This window comes from Oryctolagus cuniculus, chromosome 3 (genome assembly GCF_051225735.1).
Source record: "Oryctolagus cuniculus isolate XC-2025 breed Fujian yellow rabbit chromosome 3, ASM5122573v1, whole genome shotgun sequence".
NCBI classification, from domain to species: Eukaryota; Metazoa; Chordata; class Mammalia; order Lagomorpha; family Leporidae; genus Oryctolagus; species Oryctolagus cuniculus.
Genome location: NC_142869.1, coordinates 46,646,951 through 46,656,242, shown reverse-complemented (window position 1 = coordinate 46,656,242; position 9,292 = coordinate 46,646,951). Strand labels below are relative to the sequence as shown.

At 35.9% G+C, this 9,292-nt stretch overlaps 1 pseudogene; it reads left to right on the top strand.

The window, feature by feature from the left end:
• Positions 1-5,578: 5,578 nt before the first annotated feature.
• On the top strand, positions 5,579-7,587 carry LOC100339389 (baculoviral IAP repeat-containing protein 2-like; annotated as a pseudogene).
• The last annotated feature ends 1,705 nt before the right edge of the window (positions 7,588-9,292 follow it).

Here is a 9,292-nt window from a genome sequence, read left to right as displayed (position 1 = left end):
TTATGCCTAACTTACATATATTTATATTTTGCTATATTATGCCCTTTAAATGCTTTGTAATTGCTTCTAAGATGATTTATTCATATCGTCATTTAATCTTATAGTATTTGGGTATATATTACAAACTATAGGTATTTTTACTAAGAATTTATTATTTTTTGATCTCTATTGTGTTAGGTGTACTCAAAGGAAATGCCCTTTGAAAAAGTTAAGCTTAAAAATTATTATAAATCTACCTCCAAGATGTTGGCTTCCAAGGCCATTTTTCAAAGAAATAAACTTGGAGAAATTACTGACTCTAGTGAATATATAAGACAAGCTTTGAGAATCCTTTAGTAACAGAAATGTTGTGTTCATAAAACACATAAATTTATCAAAGAGCTACTGGAGCAAAGTGAAAGAACTACCCATAGCCAAGGCTTTAACAACTTCAGCAACAAATAAGTAGCATATCATTACTTTATAGTTCCATGTATAAACTAATCATTAGTTTGAATTAATAGGACTATATGATTGAGAGGTGAGTATTTGAATACATTGTCATTGCTGGTTGGGAGAACCTCATCGCATGTGGGAATACCTGGTTGAAGTCTTGACTCTGCTTCAGACTGTTTCCTCTTAATGTTCACCCTGGAAGCAGCAGATGATAATTCAAGTTTATGGTCTCCACCACCCATGTAGAAGACTGAAAATGGCTTTTGCTTGGACCAGCTCTGGCTACTCTGTCATTTAAGGATTGAACATTCTCCTCTCTCTCTCTCTTTCTCTCTCTCTCTCTCTCTGTATACGTCTGCCTTTCAAGTAAAGTGAACAAAAACAATTAAGAAGGAACTACATGATTCACTAAATAAATAAAAAGAATAGATTTACATCCTGACCCAGTAACTCCCCCAAATTTACATAGACACTAATGTCTCTTTAAGCATAACTTCTTTCCAAAGAATATAGAATAAAAATACAGGAGGCTTTTAACTAATTTTCACTGCAGAAACAAAATAAATACTATATTTACCATACAATTAAATGCAACATCATCAATTAAATAAAAATACTGGGATATATGTTCTTCATATGCTGTCATGAGAGGGATACTTCCTTCTTTGATTGTTCTCATGAGTTGTTATAAATTTGCTTTAAAAATTAAAGACATTAATATAGGAAAAAAACCTGGATTTGAGGTATAAGAGAGCTCTCTGTAGAAACTACATTGAAGCATTTTTATAAATCTAAAAAATTTTCCAATATAAATGTATATTTATAATTTTTGTGGTGACTTGTAATGTTCTGCTTTTTTGTTTTAAGTATATATCTTAAGGAACCTAGACATAGTTTGCCAAATGTTATTCTTTTGTGAACATAATTCTAAAATTAGCATAGTAAGCTTATGTTTATAATGGCCATTTTGTTGTTATATTTGGCCCTTTTCAGCAGTTCATATGGTTCCTTGAGATATAATTAGATCTATTAGTCATTTTTGGATCTTGCAGTTTTCATAGCTGCTTTGCATACATAAAGACAATACAAAAATAGACTATTAAAATATTAAAGTGAGTTAGACTGTGTTTATTATTCTAATATGTAGATTGCTTTGGACTATCTTGTCCCTTTTGGCAGTCATTCCAATACTCAATGCATAGAACTCTACTAACTTCACAAACATCAAGGTTTAATGAAAAAAAGAACAACATAATGAGTCCTATTTTCTTGATGCAATGAGGAAAACAAAACTCACAAGGAAGAAGCATTTTCACAAACCTGGGGCAGGTGTCTTCTCCAAGCCTAAAAAGATGTACCTCACATATTTAGATCGCTGTTACCTAAATCAACATTGCATATTATATTGAGGACAACTCTTTTTAAAAATGGCTTTACTGAGACATAATTCAAACATGATGAACTACATATATCTAAAGCATGCAATAAAATGTTTCGAAATGTGTGTGAAACCATTACTACAACCAAAAGATTGAATATATCAGTTGTATCGAATGTATTGTTGCTGCACAAAACTCTCATGCTGCATGTAGGAGAGCAGAGTCCACCATGGCCCTTAAGCTTGGAACCTGAATTTATCTTATTTTTGTCACTACAGATTAGTCTGTATTATCTGGGAATTGCAGAATATAGTATATTACCTTTTTTGGGAATTTTCTAGGAATTACATTTTCTGGGAATTGAATAATATAGTATATCTTTTGATTTAGTTTGAGACTCATACATTTTATGTGTATATCCTTAAATTTTTTATGATTTTGTTTCAAGTATCATTCCAATATATGGATATACAAAATTTGTTTTTCCATTCATCTACTGATGAAAATTTGCGTTGCTCCCAATTTGAGGTAGGCAAAACATGTTTAAAGGCATTATCAGAAGTTAGTTTCACACATATTTCTGTATCTAAACAGAAGAGAATGAGCTCTTACTCTGTGTTCTACCCTCCACAACCCTCACACCACAGGGTTATCTATTCTCTGTTACTTGAAGGAACACTTGTTTTATGCCCTCAAGTCTTTGCTTTTGCTACTTCCTTTGGGGCATTTCTTACTCACTTTCACTCCTTAAAAAGCCGAATCTTCACATAATTTCTCATTTATTATTTTTCCCATTCTTCAGTTTGCTCCTTCCTCTGTGTGTTCAGAACTTTATAACTTGTATATAGTGCATATCTCATATTAAAACTGTAACTATTGGGGCTGGTGCTGTGGAATAATGGGGAAAGCCTCCACTTGAAGTGCTACCATCCTATATGGGTGTCGGTGTGAATCCTGGCTGCTTCACTTCTGATCCAGCTCTCTGCTATGGACTGGGAAAGCAGTGGAAGATGCCCCAAGTCCTTGGGCCCTTGCACCCACATGGGAAACCTGGAGGAGGTTCCTGGCTCCTGGCTCCCAAGCAGATGGAAGAACTCCCTCTCTCTCCACCTCCTCCTCTCTGTAACTCAGCCTTTCAAGTAAGTAAATGAATAAATCTTTAAAAATACTGTAGCTGTAGCAATATCCTTTTCAATATTCTAATAATTACCCTAAACTTTTATAGCTTTACAATATTCATGTGTTATTATCTTTAGTACTACTGCATCAAGCATGACATTTCTTTGATAAATATTTGTTCACAATAAATTAAAAATGACTGCAAATCAAAATGAAGATACATCAGTTGAAAACATTTTCGATTTTAAGAAAAATCATATGACAAGAAATTCCCATAAAAATTCAATGCCATGTTTCAAACACCTGGTTTTCAAAACATATTTAGTGCTTTAAGTTGGACAATACCAAGATTATTCTTACATGAGTAACACTAAGTACTGGTATAGGTTAAATTCAATAAAGGATTCCTTATTTCAGAGGAGGAAGTACAAATAAACAAGTCACGGGAAAAGAGAATACTAATATAAAAGGAACAAAAAGCAAGGTCATTCTGTCAAAAATGCTGAATTGCCAGTGGATACTTGGTGCGGAAATTAAGACACCACTTGGCATTCCCACATCCAGCTTCCTGCAAATGCATACCCAAATTATTGCTTAAGTACTTGATCCCCTGGGATCTCCCCATGGGAGACCAAGCTCTTGGCTTGCGTCTGTCCATGGCTAGCCACTGCAAGAAGTTAGAGGGTGAACTAGCTCATGGGTGTTCTCTGTCTCACACACAAATGCAATAAATATTTTAAAGTTCAAAATGATTGCTTTATCTGCAGATCCCCCTGGTTGGGGTAAGGAGCTTCAGGAGCGCTGGTGCCCAGCAGAGTGGGTTGCAGCCAACTATGGTGCTGGCATCACTGCTCTCCGGTTGTGTAGCGGCCTCCATGCAGCCACACTGTTCCCATGTTTGCTGTGCTGGTGATGTGATTTATGGCCCTGAATAGTCTCTTTGTCCTCTGTTTTTCCCCTTTGCAGTAACAATTCCCATTATATAGACCCTAAAATTTTATAAAGGGCTATAGTTTGATTTCTATGGAGTGCAGTTTTGTGTATGAATTACATTGTGAAATTATGGAGTTTTAAGAAAAAAATGCTAGGAGTTCAATACTGGTTTATTATGCATCATCAGTAATTCTGTTGGTAAGATAGTATTTTGTTAAGCATTTGTTAGGCATTTAGAAAGGATAAGATATGTATTTTAGTGAATTGGTTCTTCCTCAGTTAGAACTCTTCCTCAGTGACAAATATTACAGCTGAATTGTCCTTAAAAGAAGAGCAGGTTAGTAAATTTAAAATGCAATATGAACAATGTGCACTGTGGAAATTTTATGTTAACTCATTCAGTTTATTGAGAAAATACCTTCAGCTGGTCAACAATCATAAAGTGGCATATGAAGTTAGAAAGAGAGACAATATCATGCTACAGGAAATAAAAACAAGTGTAGGTAATATTTAACAAAAATATAGTATGTAATAGCTTGCAAACTTTAAGCAAAAATATTTGATATCAATCACACTAAAGTAGACATAGACTGAACAAACCCGGTGGATGTTGACTTAACTCCAAAGTTGTTAACTGAAGCTAATAAACCTACTTAAGTAAATACCATAGTGATAAGCTATGCGAAATTAGACTTTATATCATGTGATCCTTATAAATGAAGCCTTTAATTACTTTGGTTTACTAGAACAAAAAGTTTTAAAAAATTCGGATATCATGGTAAGGTTCTTAAAGGGAAATAAGTCTGTGTATAAATTTTTACTCTTGGAAAATCTTTAGTGATTGGCCTGATTTCTAGGCATCATAGCTTGCAACCAAAAGTGAATTGAACACATAATTGAGATAAATTGTAGCAGCTTGGAATTTTGGGGCTATAAACCTCTTCGAAAAATAAAGTGGTTTTTTTTTTTTTTTTTTTTTTTTTTTTTTTTTTTTTTTTTTTGACAGGCAGAGTGGACAGTGAGAGAGAGAGACAGAGAGAAAGGTCTTCCTTTTGCCGTTGGTTCACCCTCCAATGGCCGCCACGGCCAGCGCACTGCAGCCTGCGCACCGCACTGATCCGATGGCAGGAGCCAGGTACTTCTCCTGGTCTCCCATGGGGTGCAGGCCCCCCCTGCACTTGGGCCATCCTCCACTGCACTCCCAGGCCATAGCAGAGAGCTGGCCTGGAAGGGGGGCAACCGGGACAGAATCTGGTGCCCTGACCGGGACTAGAACCCAGTTTGCTGGCGCCGCTAGGTGGAGGATTAGCCTATTGAGCCACGGCGCAGGCTGAAAAATAAAGTTTTAACATATTTTTCACATGTGCATGAACTTTTTAAGGCCTTTAATTTAGCATTACACCAAATTATGAGCAAATAGCTCTTTATTTACTTAAATGGTAATATAATCTCCAAGAATCCTTTAGTAGTGTCTCAGTAATTTAAGATAGCTCTTCATCCTCCCTTATGGAAAACTCATTAATCAGGTGTGGTGAATTCCAGATAAGTCAGAACTTATTTTTTTCCCTTTTTGTGTTAAAATCTTAGTGTAAAGAGCTGAGGAGTTTCATGTGAGGGTTTTAGTCATCAAGAAATACTGCCATCTCCTCATGCACAAAACTGCCTCCCAAAGAGTTGTCCCAGGGACTTCGTATTAAAGAATTAAGAGTATGATGGAAGATAGCACCATCTCATCAAATTGAACAAATGACCAAAACCAAAAAATGAAGTATGATTTCTCTTACAAAATCTAAAGAGTGCCTACATACTCAGGTCTCCCAATCCGTGTTCCTCTCTCAGAATGGAGTCTTGCTCCTGCTGGTTTGTATTACATTGGAATGAATAAGGTCAAATGCTTCTGCTGTGACCTGATGCTGGATAACTGGAAACAAGAATACAATCTTATTGAAAAGCATAAACAGTTATATCCCAGCTGTAGTTTTTCTCAGAATCTGATTTCAGTTAGTCTGGAATCCACCATTAAGAAGTAGTTTTGCACATCCATTATTTCCCACTCAGGGACCATGCGTCTCATTCAGTGGTTCATAGTTTTTACCCCAGCCTTTCAGCAAACCCTCCCAATTTAACATCAGTCTAAGATTTTTCTCCCATTGAGGACTAGTCTTTAAGGTTATTCAATGAGTACTGAAGAAGCAAGATTTCTTACTATAAGTGACCATTTAGCTTTTTGTTGCCATCAGAATTTGCAAGAGCTGGCTTCTCTAATGTAGCACCTGGAGATGCAGTAGCCGGCTTTGCATGTGACCGGAAGCAAAGCAACTGGAAAAAAGGATGATGCTATGTTAGAATGATGGAGGCATGTCCCAAATACCACTGTTTTCTAGAAATACTGAGGTTCAGCATTTCAAATTGGAGCATGCAGGCACATGCCTAACAAATGAGCACAAATATGTACTGGCCATCTAGTGATCCAGTTTGTCCTGAGCAGCTTGCAACTGTTGATTTTTATTATGTGGCTCTCAGTGATGATATCAAATGTTTTTGTTGTGATGGTGCCTTGAGGTTTTGAGAATGTGGAGATGATGCCTAAGTTGAACATGCCAAATTGTTTGCAAGGTGTGAGTTCTTGATGGGCGTGAAAGGGTAGGAGTTTGTTGATGAGATTCAAGACAGATTTCCTCATCTTCATCAACAGCTGTTGTGAACTTCAGACCCTCTTGGAGAAGAAAATGCTGATCCACCAATTTTTCATTTTGGACCTGGATAAAGTTCTTCAGACGATAAAGGCATGATGAATACACTTGTGGTTAAATCTGTCTTAGAAATGAGCTTTAATATAAGCTTTGCAAAAGAGACAGTTCACAGTAAAACTCTACCGACCAGAGAGAACCATAAAACAGTGAATGATATTGCATCAACACTTCTTAATGCTGAAGATGAAAAAAGAGGAGAGGAAAGACAAGCTGAAGAAAGAGCATCAGAATAGCATGACTCTCTTTCAACAGCTGGTGTGTGTGCTTCCTATCCTGAATCATCTTTTAAAGGTCAATGTAATTAATAAATAGGAAAATGATATTATTAGACAAAAACACAGAAACCTTTACAAGCAATAGAGCTCGTTGATACTGTTTTACTTAAAGGAATTGTGGCAGCCAACACCTTCAAAAACTGTCTAAAAGACATTGACTCTATGTTATATAAGAACTTTGTTGAGTTTGTTGGAAAGATTATTTTAGAAATCCTTAGGCATAAGGTTCATGTCTATGTTTGACAGAATCAAGACAGTCAGCAAACTATAATCTGTACATTTTATTGTTCAAAAATTCATTGCCTAAATAATATATCTAGATTTAAAAGTTTCTGATGACCTATAGGTAGAATAGACATTGTTCAGTAGATAGTAGGTAAAAAAAAAAAAAAAAAAAGTGGTAGCAAGTGAAGCAGTTTTCTATTTTGTAGAGTGATGCTCTATATTTTCAGTACTCAAAGAAAAAGAACACGAAGTATTTTCCAACAGAAGATATTTCATGTCCATCCCTGGGAGACCAGTTGAGGAGGCTGCAAGAAGTAACTTTTAAAATGTGTATAGACAAAGAAGTTTCTATTTTATTCATTCCTTCTAGTAATCTGGTAGTATGCCAAGCATGTGCCCATTCTCTAAGAAAATACCCTATTTGCTCGGGGTATAATCAAGGGTACAGTTTGCACATTTCTCTCATAAAAGCCAACTGGGCTATATACTACTTATGTAGAAAGTCTTTAAAATATTGATCATTTACAGCTACCTGAAATAAAAAAGGAATTATTTGCTCAACTGGTAACATTAATGCTTTTTTCTACTTTGATACTAATAATTTTGTTTCCAAAATCATAGCATTATATATTTTATCTTAGAATCTGTTTCTTTGTAAAGGAAGATTTCTGTTTAATGAGGTGAATTACTATCTATGTGTGGATCTGGGAGGAATCAAAGGGCTTATGTCAGTGCTCCTTGGGTATCATTTTGGAGTTTCTGGATTTGGCATTTCTTCTGAAAGCTTTGAGTAGGGCTACATGAGAATGCAGTTTAACAGAACTGGAAACCAGGAATTCTAGCTCATCAGAATGATGATGCCACATTCTCTTTGGTGCTTTTTACTTATGTTGTAAATTAAGGATTTTTTTCTCTTAGCGATCATAGGATATCCCCCAGTTTGTAGGAAACATCTTAATAAATTGCTTTTTTAGAAGATTTATTAATTTATTTATATGAAAGGCAGAGTTACAGAGAGGCAGAGGCAGAGAGAGAGAAATTTCTCATCCATTGGCTCACTCCCCAGATGGCCACAATAGGCAGAGCTGAGCCTATCCAAAGCCTGGAGCCAGGAGATTCCTCCGGGTCTCCCATGCAGGCACAGGATCCCAAGGAGTTAGGCATCTGCTACTGCTTTCTCAGGCCAAAGCAGAGACCTAGATCAGAAGTGGAGCAGCCAGGTCTTGAACCAGAGCCCTAAACAATGCCTCCATTCATATGGTGGCTTCACCAGCTATGTCACAGCTCCAGCCCCCAGTAAAGTGTTTTAAAATGATTGCATCATGAAAGTGAAAGAGAGAGATAAAGGGAGACTGGTGGACAAGCTCCACTGCCCCTGATTTTCAAGTCAATTTGGAGCTTCTCCTGGAGAGTTTTGGAAATCTGAACTGAGGTATGAAGGGTTTACTGAGTGTCACAAGGCTAAGGAAAGCTGTTTCATGCTCTATACATACATAATACTTAAATCCCCCAAATTTTTAAAAGCTTTAACAAATGACACTAATGATATTCATGGAGTTCTGCCAAAAATGTGATTAATGATAAATAGGAACTACTTTGGGTCAAACAAGGCTATCCTAAATAGAACCAAGTCCTTCCAAGTGGATTCCAAACACATTTTGCAATGCCTCAAAGAGCAACCTTTGAAAAGTAATCTACAGATAGAAAATATGATGTCTGATATAAATCATTCCCTTGTAGGTGGTTGCTTATCTTGTCAACAGCTCTCATGCTTGGAGCACAGAGTTCTGTGTGATGTGAAAGAGATCTTAAAGCATTATTTACATTTAATAAGTTATTGTTATGGTTATTAATATTTTTTACAAAAGTTTTAGGCAACATAATTAGAGATTTAAAAAACAAAATCTCCTTCCTAGAGCTGCTATGCTTTGCCAGTAAAATTAATTTTCTGTCTAACTGCTGAGATGTAAAATTATTTTCTCTTTTGGGAAAAAATCAGTACATGAGGTAGCATTTAATAATTCTACTGTATTTCCTATTTAAAATATTGTGTTTTTAAGCTGTGTTTTATTCCAACAAATTTCCGAATATCCCTTAGATATCTACTGTTAAATTTTATTAATACCATATTATTTTTATTTGTCTCTGAATTCATTTGTCAGGGTAACAGATT